The 17559-nt window shown below is 39.4% G+C and overlaps 1 long non-coding RNA gene across 1 annotated transcript; it reads right to left on the reverse strand.

Moving 5' to 3' along the window:
* Nucleotides 1-10897: 10897 nt before the first annotated feature.
* LOC134481981 (uncharacterized) lies at nucleotides 10898-17163 on the reverse strand. Its single transcript, XR_010057938.1, has 2 exons — nucleotides 17101-17163; nucleotides 10898-11242 (listed from the first exon to the last, which is right to left on the reverse strand). It is a non-coding gene; the product is annotated as an uncharacterized LOC134481981 (long non-coding RNA).
* Nucleotides 17164-17559: the final 396 nt, after the last annotated feature.

A 17559-nucleotide genomic window follows, 5' to 3' on the forward strand; every position in this document is an offset into this window, starting at 1 on the left:
CTAAGTAGAGACTTGTGATATTTATAAAGTAATATGGTATTAAAAATAGAATACAGACATATATTGTGGAAGTTATTAATAAATAAAATCTGAGGCTCCAGGTAGAGAGCTTGACAGATCAATATATTTTAGGCTAAAGTTTTGGCTCTATAAGTTGCTTACATCTTATTCGTATTAGAATTGATAGAAGGTGTTTAATTTGTTTTATAAGTTATCCTGCTAAGGCTATGTGGCTCAATGATGCCAGCTAGTGAGGGTTCATGGCTATTTTTGATATTTACCACAGCAGGAAGATCAGGTTCTCATAAAGTGGGCTCCTCAGGAATTTTGGGTTAATTTCCTGACATGAGAGACTAGAAAAGTCTAAACAGGCTCATCCACTATTGTTTAGCTTACTTCTTTTTTTAAATTGTTTAATCTTCATAATGGGTGTGACTTTGAATTTTTTGGTTATATTATAGCTCTGGGAGAGACTGCAAGATATAGACTTTTCTGGTTACAGTCTAAGAAGCACAGTGCTTTGGGAGAAATGTTTTGTCTTTGTGTTTTTAAAAAGGGTAATTAGGCTCTGGACACCTTCCAGAGTCATATGGATTAGATTTGATAGAGGGAGACTGCTTGGAGAACTAAATTCAAAAGAATCATACAAAAAGATATCCCAATTCTAAACATTTTTCTTGAGAATTATACTTTGGATTCCTGATCTCTAGGACTTTCAGCTGGGACCAATCAAGACTGACACATCCAGCTACAACTTTTGCTCCATTTTCCTACCACCCCCCACAAAGATGTCTCAATGCTCATGTACAACTTGAAGAAGTTATTGAAGTGTCACTGCTATGATTCCCTGGATTTGGGTGGGTCTGAAGGTGGTTATTCTAAGTTTATTTCTATGAGGAATTTAGAAATGATCATAATTTAACAAGGAGGAATTAGCTAGATTGATTTGTAAAGCCATAATCTCATTTAGTAACTAAGGTAAAATCATATCTTCACTTTGGTATAGAATTTATTGGTTACAAAATTTTAAAATACAAGGTTTGGACCCTTCTATTGATGCCATAACAAAATTCTGATAGACTTCACCGAGCCAGAATTATCAGGCCTTCAAGACTTCTGCATTTCAAGGGTCTGTCAGTTGATCCTAGGCCAGAAGGGGGAAGACTTGCGCTCACATGTATCTAGTAGAAGACTGTGCTAGTGGAGATTTGTCTCCACAACCCTATTAAAGATGTTGGAAGCAAGAGAACTGCCTAGGATTTTAAAATACATCATTTCTGTGTCAGTTTTATTTGCCTAAACATTCAACATAAATTAAAAACACCAAATCCAGTAAATAGTGTCAGATCAGCCTGGAAATTCCTGTGCTGGCAGGAGGCTCAGTGAGAGTGAGTGAGTCCATTCCTCATTCTGTTAGTGTGTGTAACCAACTCCATTATCATTTCCAAAGGTCTGGGTATGAGTGTATTGTTTTATTTAGTTAGTTGCCACAAGGCAGGACTATCCTGAGTGAGAGAAATGTGGAGGGTGTGTGGGTCACAATAAAATGACCCAAAAGGACAGTGAATAGTAAAACATTTATACTGATATCATGTCTGTTTTCAGGCAGAAAAATAGCCACTGGAGAGACTTGCCTTAATACTTAAAGTCCGGTCTGGACCGGTCTTGACCAGTCTGGACTGGTCTGGTCTGGTCTGAACCAGTCTGGTCTGCTCTGGATACAATCCACAGACAACATGAAGCTCAAAAAGAAGGACAATCAAAGTGCAGATGCTTCACTCCTTCTTAAAAAGGGAAACAAAAGTATCCATAGGAGCAGATATGGAGGCAAAGTTTGGAACAGAGACTGCCTGAGCCCATTTATATACAACCACCAAAACTAGATAAGATTGATTAAGCTAAGAAGCACAAGCTTACAGGATTCTGATATAGCTGTCTCCTGAGAGGCACAGCCAGAGCATGTCAAATACAGAGGCAAATGGTAGCAGCAAACCATTGAACTGAGAAAAGGATTCCTGTTGGAGGTATTAGAGAAAATTTTGAAAGAGGTGAAGGGGCTTGCAACCCCATGAGAACAATGTCAACCAACCAGAGCTTCCAGGGATTAAACCACTACTCAAAGACTATACATGGACTGAACCATGGCTCCAGCTGCATATGTAGTAAATGACAGACTTGTTGGACACCAATGGAAGGAGAAGCTTTTAGTCCTACCCAGGTTGGGACTACCCCCCAACACTGTAGGGGAATGTCAGGTGGCAGAAAAGCTGGCAGATGGGTAGGGGAAAACCATTATAAAAATGGGAGTGGTTGCAATACGGGGCTTATGTCCAGGAAACCAGTGCAAGGAATTACATTTGAAATGTAAATTTAAAAAACTAATAAAAGAAAAAATGGAACAAGGTATGCCCAGTGTACTGTGATTGGTGTAGCATCTCTGTGAACCTCCCTTCTCTCAGCATTAACACATTTACTGTGTAATGTCCAACATTTTTGTTTTCATTTCTTTTTCTTTTATCTTTCTTAACTTGAGTATTTCTTATTTACATTTTGATTGTTATTCCCCTTCCCGGTTTCTGGGCCAACATACCCCAACCCCTCCCCCTCCCCTTCTATATAGCCTTACCCTCCCCATCCTCCCTGCATTACCAACCTCCCCCCAACAATCACGTTCACTGGGTGCTCAGTCTTGGCAGGTCCAGGGCTTCCCCTTCCACTGGTGCTCTTACCAGGCTATTCATTGCTACCTATGAGGTTGGAGGCAAGGTCAGTCCATGTATAGTCTTTGGGTAGATGCTTAGTCCCTGGAAGCTCTGCTTGGTTGGCATTGTTGTTAATATGGGGTCTCAAGCCCCTTCAAGCTCTTCCAGCCCTTTCTCTGATTCCTTCAACGGGGGTCCCGTTCTCAGTTCAGTGGACTGCTGCTGGCATTCTCCTATGTATTTGCTGTATTCTGGGTATGTCTCTCAGGAGAGATCTACATCCAGTTCCTGTCAGTCTGCACTTCTTTGCTTCATCCATCTTATCTAATTGGGTGGCTGTATATGTATGGGCCACATGTGGGGCAGGCTTTGAATGGGTGTTCCTTCTGCCTCTGTTGTAAACTTTGCCTCCCTATTCCCTCCCAAGGGTATTCTTGCTCCCCTTTTAAAGAAGGAGTGAAGCAAACACATTTTGGTCATCCTTCTGGAGTTTCATGTGTTCTGTGCATCTAGGGTAATTCAAGCATTTGGGCTAATAGCAACTTATCAATTTCTGTGATTGGGTTACCTCACTCGGGATGATATTTTCCAGTTCCATCCATTTGCCTATGAATTTCATAAAGTCATTGTTTTTAATAGCTGAGCAATATTCCATTGTGTAGATGTACCATATTTTCTGTATCCATTCCTCTGTTGAAGGGCATCTGGGTTCTTTCCAGCTTCTGGCTATTATAAAGAAGGCTGCTATGAACATAGTGGGGCATGTGTATTTTTTATATGTTGGGGCATCTTTTGGTTATATGCCCAAGAGAGGTACAGCGGGGTACTCAGGTAGGTCAATGTCCACTTTTCAGAGAAACCTCCGGACTGATTTCCAGAATGGTTGTACCAGTCTGCAATCCCACCAACAATGGAGGAGTGTTACTCTTTCTCCACATCCTCGCCAGCATTTGTTGTCACCTGAGTTTTTGATCTTAGCCATTCTCAGTGGTGTGAGGTGAAATCTCAGGGTTGTTTTGATTTCCATTTCCCTTATGACTAAAGATGTTGAACATTTCTTTAGGTGTTTCTTAGCCATTCTGCATTCCTCAGCTGTGAATTCTTTGGTTAGCTCTGAACCACATTTTTTAATAGGGTTATTTGTCTCCCTGCGGTCTAACTTTGTGAGTTCTTTGAATATTTTGGATATAAGCCCTCAACCTGTTGGTTGCAGTTTTGTCCTAACCACAGTGTCCTTTGCCTTACAGAAGATGTGCAGTTTTATGAGATCCAACTTGTCCATTCTTGATCTTAGAGCATAAGCCATTGGTGTTTTGTTCAGGAAATTTCCTCCAGTGCCCATGTGTTCGAGATGCTGCCACACTTTTTCTTCTATTAGTTTGAGTGTATCTGGTTTGATGTGGAGGTCCTTGATCCACTTGAACTTAAGCTTTGAACAGGGTGATAAGCATGGATTAATCTGCATTCTTCTACATGCTGACCTCCAGGTGAACCAGCACCATTTGCTGAAAATGCTATATTTTATCCATTGGATGGTTTTGGCTCCTTTGTCAAAAATCAAGTGACCATAGGTGTGTGGGTTCATTTCTGGGTCTTCAATTCTATTCCACTGCTCTATCTGTAGGTCTCTGTACCAATACCATGCAGTTTTATCACTATTGCTCTGTAATACTGCTTGAGTTTGGGGATAGTGATTCCTCCAGAAATCCTTTTATTGTTGAGGATAGTTGTAGCTATCCTGGGTTTTTTGTTATTCCAGATGAATTTGCGAATTGTTCTGTCTAACTCTCTGAAGAATTGGATTGGTGTTCTGATGGGGATTGCATTGAATCTGGAGATCGCTTTTGGTAAAATGGCCATTTTTACTATATTAATCCTGCCAATCCATGAGCATGGGAGATCTTTCCATCTTCTGAGCTCTTCTTCAATTTCTTTCTTCAGAGACTTGCAGTTCTTATTATACAGATCTTTTACTTGTTTGGTTAAAGTCACACCGAGGTAATTTATATTATTTGGGACTATTATAAAGGGTGTTGTTTCCCTAATTTCTTTCTCAGCTTGTTTCTCTTTTGTGTAGAGGAAGGCTAATGATTTATTTGAATTGATTTTATACCCAGCCACATTGCTGAAGATGTTTATCAGGTTTAGTAGTTCTCTGGTGGAACTTTTGGGACCACTTAAATATACTTTCATATCATCTGCAAATAGTGATATTTTGACTTCTTCTTTTCCAATCTGCATCCCTTTGATCTCCATTTGTTGTCTGATTCCTCTGACTAGCACTTCAAGAACTATGTTGAATAAGTAGGGAGAGAGTGGGCAGCCTTGTCTAGTCCCTGATTTTAGTGGGATTGCCTCAAGTTTCTCTCCATTTAGTTTAATGTTAGCTACTGGTTTGCTGTATATGGCTTTTACTATGTTTAGGTAAGGGCCTTGAATTCCTATTCTTTCCAGGACTTTTATCATGAAGGTGTTGAATTTGGTCAAATCCTTTCCCCACATCTAATGAAATGATCATGTGGTTTTGTTCTTTCAGTTTATAGAATGGATTATGTTGATGGTTTTCCGTATATTATACCATCCCTGCATGCCTGGGATGAAGCCTACTTGATCAAGGTGGATGATTGTATTGATGTGCTCTTGCATTCGGTTTGCCAGAATTTTATTGAGTATTTTTGCGTCGATATTCATAAGGGAAATTGGTTTGAAGTTCTCTGTCTTTGTTGTGTCTTTGTGTGGTTTAGCTATAAATGTAATTGTGGCTTCATAGGAGGAATTCGATAGCGTTCCATCTGTTTCAGTTTTGTGGAATAGTTTGGATAGTATTGTTATAAGGTCTTCTATGAAGGTCTGAGAGAAATCTGCACTGAACCCATCTGGACCTGGTCTCTTTTTAGTTGGGAGACCTTTAATGACTGCTTCTATTTCTTTAGGAGTTATGTGGTTGTTTAAATGGTTTATCTGTTCCTGATTTAACTTTGGTACGTCGTATCTGTCCATTTCCTGCAGATTTTCAAGTTTTGTTGAATATAGACTTTTGTAGTATGATCTGATGATTTTTTGAATTTCCTCTGGTTCTGTAGTTATGTCTCCCTTTTCATATTTGATTTTGTTAATTTGGACAGACTCTCTGTGTCCTCTCAGTATTCTGGCTAAGGGTTTATCTATCTTGTTCACTTTCTCAAATAACCAACTTTTGGTTCTGTTGATCCTTTTTATGGTCCTTTTTGTTTCTACTTGGTTGATTTCAGCTCTGAGTTTGATTATTTCCTGTCTTCTACACCTCCTGGGTGTATTTGCTTCTTTTTGTTCTAGAGCTTTTTGGTTTGCTGTCAAGCTGCTGATATATGCTCTCTCCTATTTGTTTCTGCAGGTACTCAGAGTTTTCCTTTTAGCACAGCTTTCATTGTGTCCCACAAGTTTGGGTATGTTGTACCTTCATATTCATTAAATTCTAAGACGTCTTTAATTTCTTTCTTTATTTCTTCCTTGACCAGGCTATCATTGGGTAGAGCATTGTTCAACTTTCATGTATATGTGGGCATTCTTCCCTTATTGTTATTGAAGACCAGCTTTAGCCTGGGGTGGTCTGATAGGGCACATGGAATTATTTCTATCTTTCTATATCTGTTGAGGCCAATTATATTGTCAATTTTGGAGAAAGTACCATGAGGTGATGAGAAGAAGTTATATCCTTTTGTTTTAGGATAGAATGTTCTATAAATATCTGATAAGTCCATTTGGTTCATGATTTGTCTTAGTTTGCCTATGTCTCTGTTTAATTTCTGTTTCCATGATCTGTCCATTGATGAGAGTGGGGTGTTGAAATCTCCTACTATTTTTGTGTGAGGTGCAATGTGTGCTTTGAGCTTTAGTAAGATTTCTTTTATGTATGTAGGTGCCCTTGTATTTGGAGCATAGATATTTAGGATTGAAAGTTCATTTTGCTGAATTTTTCCTTTGATGAATATGAAGTGTCCTTCTTTATCTTTTTTGATGACGTTTAATTGAAAATCAATTTTATTCGATATTAGAATGGCTACTCCAGCTTGCTTCTTCAGACCATTTACTTGGAGAGGTGTTTTCCAGCCTTTCACTCTGAGGTAGTGTCTGTCTTTTTCTCTGAGGTGTGTTTCCTGTATGCAGTAGAATGCAGGGTCCTCATTGCATATCCAGTTTGTTAATCTATGTCTTTTTATTGGAGAGTTGGGACCATTGATGTTGAGAGATATTAAGGAATAGTGATTATTGCTTCCTGTTATATTCATATTTGGATGTGAGTTTATGTTTGTGTGCTTTCCTTCTCTTTGTTTTGTTGCCAAGACGATTAGTTTCTTGCTTCTTCTAGGGTGTAGCTTGCCTCCTTATGTTGGGCTTTACCACTTATCCTTTGTAGCTCTGGATTTGTAGAAAGATATTGTGTAAATTTGGCTTTGTCGTGGAATATCTTGGCTTCTCCATCTATGTTAACTGAGAGTTTTGCTGGATATAGTAACCTGGGCTGGCATTTGTGTTCTCTTAGGGTCCTATGACATCTGTCTAGGATCTTCTGGCTTTCAGAGTCTTCGGTGAGTAGTCTGGTGTAATTCTGATAGGTCTGCCTTCATATGTTACTTGACATTTTTCCCATACTGCTTTTAATATTCTTTCTTTATTTTGTGCATTTGGTGTTTTAACTATTATGTGACGGGAGGATTTATTTTCTGGTCCAATCTATTTGGAGTACTGTAGGCTTCTTGTATGTTTATGGGCATCTCTCTCTTTAGGTTAGAGAAGTTTTCTTTTATGACTTTGTTGAAGATATTTACTGTTCCTTTGTGCTGGGAGTCTTCACTCTCTCCTATACCTATTATCCTTATGTTTGATATTCTCATTGACTCCTGGATTTTCCGTATGTTTTGGACCAGTAGCTTTTTCCATTTAACATTATCTTTAACTGTTTTATTGATGATTTCTATGGAATCTTCTGCTCCTGAGATTCTCTCTTCTAGCTCTTGTATTCTGTTGATGATGCTTGTATCTGCAGCTCCTTCTCTCTTCCTTTGATTTTCTATATCCAGGGTTGTCTTCCTTTGTGCTTTCTTTATTGCTTCTATTTCCATTTTTAATTCCTTCAACTGTCTGATTGTGTTTTCCTGGAATTCTTTCAGGGATATTTGTGATTCCTCTCTATAGGCTTCTACTTGTTTATTTATGTTTTCTAGTGTTTCTTTAAGGGAGTTCTTCATGCCTTTCTTGAAGTCCTCCAGAATCATGATCAGTTGTTATTTTAAATCTAGATCTTGCTGTTCTTGTGTGTTTGGATATTCAATGTTTGCATTGGTGGGAGAATTGGCCTCCGATGGTGCCATGTAGTCGTGATTTTTGTTGCTTGGGTTCCTGTGCCTTCCTGTTGCCATCAGTTTGTCTCTGGTGTTACCTTGTTCTGTTATTTCTGAGAGTGGCTAGACCGTCCTATAGGCCTGTGTGTCAGGAGTGCTGTAGACCTGTTTTCCTGTTTTCTTTCAGCCAGTTATGGGAACAGAGTGTTCTGTTTTGGGGTGCGTACTCTTTCCTGTCTACTGGTCTTCAACTGTTCCTGTGGGGCTGTGTCCTGACTCCACCAGGCAGGTCGCTTGGAGCAGAAAAGTTGGTTTTACCTGTGGTCCATGGCTCATGTTCCTCATGGGGGGCTGCTTTTGAGCTCTCTGTGAGGTCGGCAACCAGGAGGGCCTGTGCTGCCTTTTCCTGGTGCTCCCATGCACAGGGGTCTCAGATGGTATTAGGTGTTTTCCTCTGGAGTCAGAAATGTTGGCAGAGTGTAGTCTCTTCTGGCTTCCCAGGCATGTCTTCCCCTCTGAAGGTTTAGCTCTCCCTCCCACGGGATTTGGGTGCAGAGAACTGTTGACCAGTTCGCTTCAGGTCCGGATGGTGTCTGGACTGTAGGGGATCTCTTTTCATTTCTTTACTAATCATTAGGGGTGTGTTTCCTTTATATTTGTTAGTATGGTTGACATCATATACTTTACGCGGTAAATGTGTGTTGTTATGAAATATTTCATTTCTTGCATTTTCTTGGGCATTGTTGGCCTTGACCATACATTTGTATGTCTTTTTTTTTCTTTTCTTTTTTTAAAGATTTATTTATTTATTATATATAAGTACACTGTAGCTGTCTTCAGACACACCAGAAGAGGACATCAGATCTCATTACAGATGGTTGTGAGCCACCATGTGGTTGCTGGGAATTGAACTCAGGACCTCTGGAAGAGCATTCAGTGCTCTTAACCACTGAGCCATCTCTCCAGCCCTTGTATGTCTTTTTAAAAGGAAAATATATTCATTTTTATTTATTTTTGGTGAATATTTCCTTGGCTGACTTTTGTCATGTGGTCCCTCTGCATGCAGGTCCCTCAGTGGCCAGAAGAGGGAATAAGATATCTTGTTATAGATGATTGTTAAGCACTCTATAGGTCCTCTGAGTAAGCAGCACATATTGCACTGGGTTCTGCTGTTTATGGTCTTGAGTGTGCCTCTCCCCAACTAGTTATCTCTGGTTTTAACTGTCATGGATGTCTCGGACTGGATATGGCTCCATTGGAGGAATGTGGAGCTCTGTGAGCTGGGTTATAGCTGGTGTCCTGGGAGTCAGGTTATACTCTCTTTGTTTAGGGTGGGTCTCCCATGTCTTGGTTAGAGCAGGCCTCCAGGGTCCCTGGAGTACAAACCCACAGGCCTAAGAGAATTTTGAGAGAGTTTGTACTGTTATTTTATATCTTCCCTTCACATTTCCAACATGCTTTAGTAGGGTACAGAGTTGGCAACTATGAATTACCTTTCCTAGGTGCCTCTCAAATCAAGAATACGCATGTAACTAAGTTCTAGCCATATGTAACATATGAACAGAATATGAGAAAAGTGATAAGGTGCAGGTTCTTTTAGTATCTCATTTCCTTGTAAACCATGCACAGATGCAAGTTTTAAGTTCTAGTGTTATCTTCCTTTGATTGTTGGATTAGTGCCCTCCCTAGTATCCTATTGCATTTGATATTCCTGACATTACAAGCACAATGATCTTTTGAAAAAGAGCCTGGATTTAATCTTTTGTGCTAAAAATCTTCAAATAGCTCTGACTTACATACAGAATTGAATCTAATCTCCTTCCTGCCATCAGGGCAGCTGCCAAGTTAACGTTAGCCTTACCCCACTACTCTCGTTATTGGGCTTCAGGGTGCTACCCAGGCAGATAGACTGAACACATCTTCTGGCTGGTGGCAGTTGTTTTTGTCTTCTATTGCTGTTCTTTTCTTGAGGGTGCTTCTCCTGCTTTCTAAAATAGGAGCAAGTCTGCCTTTCACTGTCGTTTGACTCTTTTGTTTGGTAGTAAATTAAATATTTTTTCTTTTACTCTTTTGTATTTATTATCAGATACACTTTCCACTTGTTAATTATGTCCAATAAACTCTTTGACTCTATCTTCCTAACTATGGGTAGAGATTGCATTAGATTTATTCATAAATTTATCCGTGGTACTTAGAACTATGCCTGGTTTCTAATAGACTCTTTGTAAAAATTTCTAAGTGAATGCTGTAGTTGTTTTTAACCTGTTGACATCTAATTTCTAGATCCTGGTTATTTCATTTACTGCCTATTACATTTACTGATTCCATGACCCTGGACAGGTTAATGACTTCAGGTGCTTCATTTTATTCAGCTGTATATGATGACTATAGTATTACCTACTCCACAGCATTTCAATGAGTACTTGAGACAATACATGTTAAAGATCACACATCTGAGTGTTCTATGCTCTGTGCAGTGGTCAGAGGTCTGTGTTCAGAGGAACAGGTACCCTGCATAGGAAACAACAGTTTTACTCAATAAAACTGGGGTGCCTGATTCCCTTGGAAATGGAACTTCAGATGGGAGCTGATTTGTCATATGTAATTACTCAATATGTCGGTTTACCAAGTAAGTCAACTCAAGCTCCACGGGAATATTGCAAAAGAGTTCTACCAGGCCACTAGCTCGACAGAATTGCAACCTTTACATTTGGGCTATGATCAACATGTTTGGATACTTATCAAAAGATTTTTGCTTGTCAGCAACTAAAATGTGCCCATTATTTGTACCAATTGAGAAATGTCATTAAATGTACACTTCTGCCATAATATTATTAGTCTACAAGGAATTTAGAAGGATTGGGTGCCAAAATGCCCAGTGCAATACTTGTATAATTTTAGTGTCATACAGAATCAAAACTCCAAGAACTAAGAACTCTCTTGACCTTCCATTGTGTATTTCTTCAGTCGTCTCAAACACCGCAGGGCTTCTCTTGTTATCTATTTATATCTCCTACATTTACACCAGAATACATCAGGTTTGCTTTGTCATCATTCTATTTTTTAAACTAAGTCGTGCAGTGATTATTCAATGTCTCTGTCTTATTTTGTGCTGTTTGGGAAACCTCCGTTTGAAAAATCAACTTTGTTACAGAGGCACATATCTTCAAAAATGTCTCCAGACAGTAAGTCTCATAGGTGCAACATAACAGGGAGGGCCTGAAAAAGAAAGGAGAGGAGGATATTAAATACCTTTAGTAATATGTTGCCTTTGTCTTGTGCATAACATGTAGAGTATGCTCTTTAATTGAGTAAATATTTTTAAGATGTAGAGATAATTCTTAATGTAGCTACATTGTTGCAGCTAGCCAATTCTTAATCAAAATTTCTGGACTTCTTGTATTTTCCATACCGATCAGAAGTTTTACAATTCATTTTAATTATGGTATTTCCCTTCTCTTTCCAATCTGTTGTAAAGAAGAAAAACTGGGATCTGCTATTTAACTGAGCAGAGGTATTTCATAAGCAGTTAGAATAATTGGATACTTGATCATTTGTTTTATTATGCACTTGGTAAAATGGTGGTATGTATTAATGTTACTTCTACCATATATTTTTACAGTCTAGGAATGTGTGGTTATAATTCTGTGGGAGAAATAGGTTGTCAGGGCTCACCAGCTTGTAAAAACCTAGTGTGAGAGCTTAAACATCTAAATAAACGATGAAATGAAAAGTCTGAATATCATCCAACATGCTTAATTCTAGTACCGTGATTATCCTACTAACTGGGGTTCCCAAACTCCTTTTGCTCCTAGCAATAATGGCTCAATAATTTTTAAAATATTATCCATAAGCCAAAATAAATATCTAATCCTGTTATTACAAATAAATAAGACCACATAACTTAAGTATTTTAATTTAACAGGTTGGTAACTCATCAGGCAAAAACATATTATACTTAACACAACAGTGGAATTAAGATATTTATTTACTAACGGGTCATCTGTAGCCACTGGTCAATGTACCACTTCTCAAACATGGGACCATTCGACAATATCACCATTGTTTCCAACTATACATTGTCAGAAAAATGTCAGGCACAGTGCTCTGCACTTAATCTTCTATCATAGTGAATGGAGATATGTTCCTCACTGTAAGACTTGAGAAAAATCCTCCAAGTCCTACGTTCGGGATGTCCCACTCACAGAGACACAGTGAAGGAGATCGATGTAATAAACAAGAGGTCTACTGATCCAGTGCATTGGGGTCATTCTGCAATCAGGGCAGAGGTGACTCACAAGAACAAGGGCACACACTTTTTATACCTTTTAGGGGTACAAATTATATCAGCAAGGTTACAGTTTAAACTTATATGCATTGACTACTGGCTAGTAAAGGCCATCAAGCAGGAAGATATCTTTGGCACATAGAGGGGATGGGAGAGGATCCCAGCCCTACTGCCGATGTGACACTTCTTAAACAGAGTGTTTACTCAGAAAATTCTTGCGGATCTCTCCAGGGAGAAGTCCCAGTCACCTGATGTTTTATACTATAGCTTTTGTCTGCTTGGTCCCCACATTCCACATCTACAGCTTCTACAAGACAGATTTGACTAGCGGGTGTTCATGTCATCCTTTCCCAAGTGCCCCTTCCATGGCTCTTCATGAGTGTCCAGAAGGCTCCAAATTTGGCCATGCATGCAGCTCAGGATTTATTTCAGAACTTAATGTCAATTCTGCCTCTAACTAGGCTACACCCATGTTTCTATCCTGGCACTGCCTCAGTTCCCTAGGTAGCTTTTCCCTCATCCCTGAAATATTCTAGCCCTTACTGCATTGATCTATGTTTTTGCGAAGTGCTGGCCCGGTCCGGTCCCATCCGGTCTGGTCCAGTCCAGTCTGGTCTGGATCGGTCTGGATCAGTCTGGACTGGTCTGGACTGGTGTGGTAGTTTTCCTGTTGCCATTTGGACTGCAATCTTAGGAACAATTGCCTTCAAAATTCTCAAGGAACTAATCGATCACCAGGGTGACCTACTTAGCAGAACGTTCTTTCTTTTGGTTCTGCTTCAGCAATATGTTGCTTCATAAGTCTGCCTTCCTCTTTCACCTGTGTTCTCTTCAAGAAAACACTCCTCAGCTACACTTCCTTAGGTTTTCACCCGTGTCCATGTATGAAACCATTCATTCATGTGTTTCCCTCAGCAAAACCCTATCAAAGATAACTGACTTTCCAAAGAACACTGAATTTCCACTTCCGAAAGTAGCACTGAGTCCTAACAATAACTCTATCATAATCATAGGTCAAATGACTTCTTCACAATAAACAGAGACACTTCTTCCTAGAGTAGACGGCAAGAAATACAGAGACCCTCAGCAAGTGAATACACTTAGAAAAATAAGCTTCATGGCTGCTATCCCAAACTCTACTATAATGGACTGATGGCTTATGCATAAACTGAAAGTGGACCGAGCTGCTACAGCTCACAAAACCTGAAGAGACTGCCCCCAGTGGAGGGATGAGGCTGACCACCCATCTCAAAATTTTTAACCTAGAATTGTCCCTGTCTAAAGAAAATACAAAGACAAAAAAGGAGCAGAGGCTGAAGAAAAGGCCATCCAGAGACTGCTGCACCATGAGAATCAATTCATCCACAGACACCTAATCCTATCACTTGTTCCTGATACCAAGATATGTTTGCAGAAAATAGCCTGATATTGATATCCCCTGAGAGGCTCTGCCACCACCTGTCCGAGACAGATAGTAAGGAATACAATGAAAAATAAAATCAAACACTTAAGAAACACCCTGAATAGGGGACTGCTTTGTGTGTGTGAGCCTGATAGATAAGGATAAGCCCTAGTGGGAGGAATACAATGAAAAATAAAATGTAATACTTAAGAAACACCCTGTATAAGGGACTGCCTGGTGTTAGCCCTATAAGAATATGCCTGGAGGGAATAATGTATATGCTCCAAAGAGTATTGGCCAAAAGTAGCTTAAAAACCCAGGTCTGGCCACCACAACACACTCTCTCCTGGAGTCACACTCATTTTCACAGTCATTGAGTCCACCAACCCAGATGCCTGCTGCCGATCGAGAGAAATCCACTCAATGGATCAAGTTCCAGCAAGCAGAAGGACAAGTAGGTTGTGGAACTTACCAGAGAAGCAGACAGTACTATGGGTCAGACAGTAGGTTAGTGAGGAATGGGTATTGTGTGACTGCGTTCCTATTTCCCCATCTGCTGGGCAAATAAAGAACCACATTCTATTACTTCCAAGTCTGAGGCTTCCTTCTTGCCCCTGTTCACCACAGTTCATATAGTTGGCAGGTTCCATCTTGAGAGATCCTAGGACCTAAACTAAAGAACGAAACTGGAGTCCGGTTAGCCATACTGCAAACCGTGGACTATTATATTCTGGGTGGTAAAATTTGGATATTCTCCTAGTTACTACTGAGACCTTTCGCTCATTGTGTACTCTCTTGAGTCTTTTGAGTTTCAAATTACTCAAGTTGAAGGGACTCCAGGAAGCCAACCTTGACCTAACTCTGGGGAAGAGCAGGTCACTGGCACACCAATAGACCAAGTTTTTTGAACCTCTAAGGTCGAGACCTAGAGAAGTGGAGGGCTGGAGCCCACCACCCATGGCTGAATAACACCAGGAAGCCAAACTTGACCTAAATCTTGGAAAGAACAAGTCAGAATGGCAAGTGTAGAATCCACCCTTGCCAGATGAGAGAGTGGTTACAGAAAAGACTAGTGAGATAAGAGGATAAATTATTCAACAAGTATTAAAAAGTCCACCCAAAAGTAATTTTATTTTGTATTTGAAAAAAAAGTCAGTAAAGGCTCTGTACAACACTGCTAGTAAATTGACCTAATGAGTGGAATTAAAGGGCTCATCAAGGGTTTAAAAAGGCAAAAATAGAGAATGCAGAGAACTCTGACTCGGTGGAAAGGACTTGGCAGGATACTAACCGCATAGTTAAAAAATAAAACTAAGTTCAAGAAGGTTAAAATTCACATCCCACTAACATCTACACAACAGGTGGAATGTATAACGGAGAGAGCAGCACAAAAGGAAGTACTCAGTAAACTTATAAAGACTATAGTCGATTCATACAAAGACAGACTTATGGGCAAAAGGTTAGCCATGAATAATACCAAGAAACTGAAGGACTCTAACCCTTTCAAAAAATGCCCTGAAATTGGATGAAAAAGGACTGGTTCCCTCATTATCTGTAATAACCTCCTTATTCTACAAACCATATGGGGAGCCTGGCAGGCCTATACAACAGATACAATACTTGAAGTTAGAGACTACAGCCCACAGGAATTAAATGAGCAAAGGAAAGATTATGCCCAAAATGGCATGAAGAATGCAACCTATATAGTAAAACTGTGTGAGAAGGGAAAAGATGCCATACTATTATCAGATAAGGCAATGTGCAAAATTAGGAACATCGTGGAAAATCCCATTATGTTTGAAACTCTAGAACACATATTGGAAAGCTCCCAAGGAGATATGCACCCACTGCTTAATTGGATAACTACAGCTTGAAGACATGCATTCCCCTCTTTAGATTTAACTCAATTTGAGGCATCAGTTAAAAGAAATACTTTGAAGGAAGCAATTCAACTAGCAAGAAAAATAGGAGTACTTTATTATATCTATAACCAGGTTCGTATCCCACAAGCAGCACCAATGTTGCCCCAATTTAGGAAAATCCTGGTAAAAGGAGCTCCACAACATCTCAGGATGATGCTAGCTGGACCATTGTAAGACCCTGGCACACACCATAGACCTCTTAAAAGCATGGAGAGTTAGACTCAGAGAAGGGTAGAAAGGTGGATGGAATAAGAAGACTTAAAAGTACTAGATCACTTGAAAAAACAAATACCCACCTCCCTCTTAGGCCAGGACCAAGCAGATCATTTAATACCACCAGATGCCTCTTTGAACAAGCTACTAGAAGACCATGTTTAGGGCAGAGGGGGCCCAGTGGCCAAGAACCCCCAAACCTAAGTTACAACAACCAAGGACAAAACACAGGTGCAAGGCCATGGAACAGGTGTCCATTCAGGAACAGTCCATGAGGCCATCCCACATCCAAACCCTTCAGATATCAGGGTTGCAACATCTGAAACCCAGTTTCACTACTAGTTGTGCATCTGGATGGGGCCATTAAGATGCCCCATCTTATAATTATAAATTATATTTATCTTTAAATTATATGTATCTTTAAATTATAAAAGAATACCAAGAGTACTATTAGCCACAGTTAAAATCCCATAGATAGAATTTCCCAAAATACTACCCTCCTTCACAAAACAGTACCCCATAAAAGGGGAATGGAGGAAGTAAAAGAGATGATAGAAACTTTACTGAAAGAAAACATCATAGAACCAGAATAGAGCTTCAACGATAATCGTTCCATTTGAACAGTTAAGAAATCAAATGACCAATGGAGATTCACAGTAGACTACAAAAACAAACTTACAGAACAAATGCCAGAATAATTGCCAGATATAGAAGACATACTCCTAAGAATAAGACAAGTGGCACCTAAATGGGTAGCCACTAGAGATTTAACAGACATGTTCTTTGGCATTCCTTTACACCCTAATTATAGGGAAATAGCTACATTTTCATGAGAAGGAAAACAATACCAATTTACCAGGGTCCCACAAGGATATAAAAACGGTCCAATCATAGCACATAATGCATTAAGATGGGCATTAATTTCATTTCAGAGACCATAGGAAGTCACCATCTTTTTGTATATAGATGATTTCTAACTAATAAATATCAAATGAGAAACAGATTCTACAGATTCTACAGAAAACAGTATCTGATTTAATAGGACACTTAAGAAATGAAGGATAGACCATCAATAAGGATAAGCTACAGGGACCAGCAGAGGAAGTACATTTCCTTGGGGTACACTGTTCCACCAAAGGACCATCCTACCACCTCAAGTGATTAATAAAATAATAAAAACTTAAAAGACCACAAAATAAAACAAAAACACAACATCTCATAGGCCTATTTGGATATTGGAGAAAACACATACCTTGTTTACAGTTGTTGCTCAAGTCACTATATAACATAGTGAAAAAGGCATCTGACTTCACCTAGGGACCATCCCAGGAAGAGGCAGTAAAGACCATATTAGAATATATAGAGAAGTATCATAATTTAATCTATATTAATATAGATGATAAGTAATAATAGATATCCTATTTATGGAAGAATATGGAAGTTGGAAAATTTGGTTAGGCAGCCTTGAATTAAATCTATTGGATGTTATTGCAAATGCTTCCCTTGGCCAGAGAACAAGTATTCAATGTTTGAAAAAACAATATGGACTTTGTGTGAAGCACTCCAGACCTACCACAGTATCCTAAAATGGAACTCGGTGGTACTCCGATCAACCAAACATGGGAGGAGTTAGAGAAAGGACTGAAGGAGATGAAGGGGTTCTCATCACAATAAGGACAAAACACCAACCATCCAGAGCTCCCAGGGAATA

The sequence above is a fragment of the Rattus norvegicus genome, chromosome 15 (genome assembly GCF_036323735.1).
Source record: "Rattus norvegicus strain BN/NHsdMcwi chromosome 15, GRCr8, whole genome shotgun sequence".
Classification (NCBI taxonomy): Eukaryota; Metazoa; Chordata; class Mammalia; order Rodentia; family Muridae; genus Rattus; species Rattus norvegicus.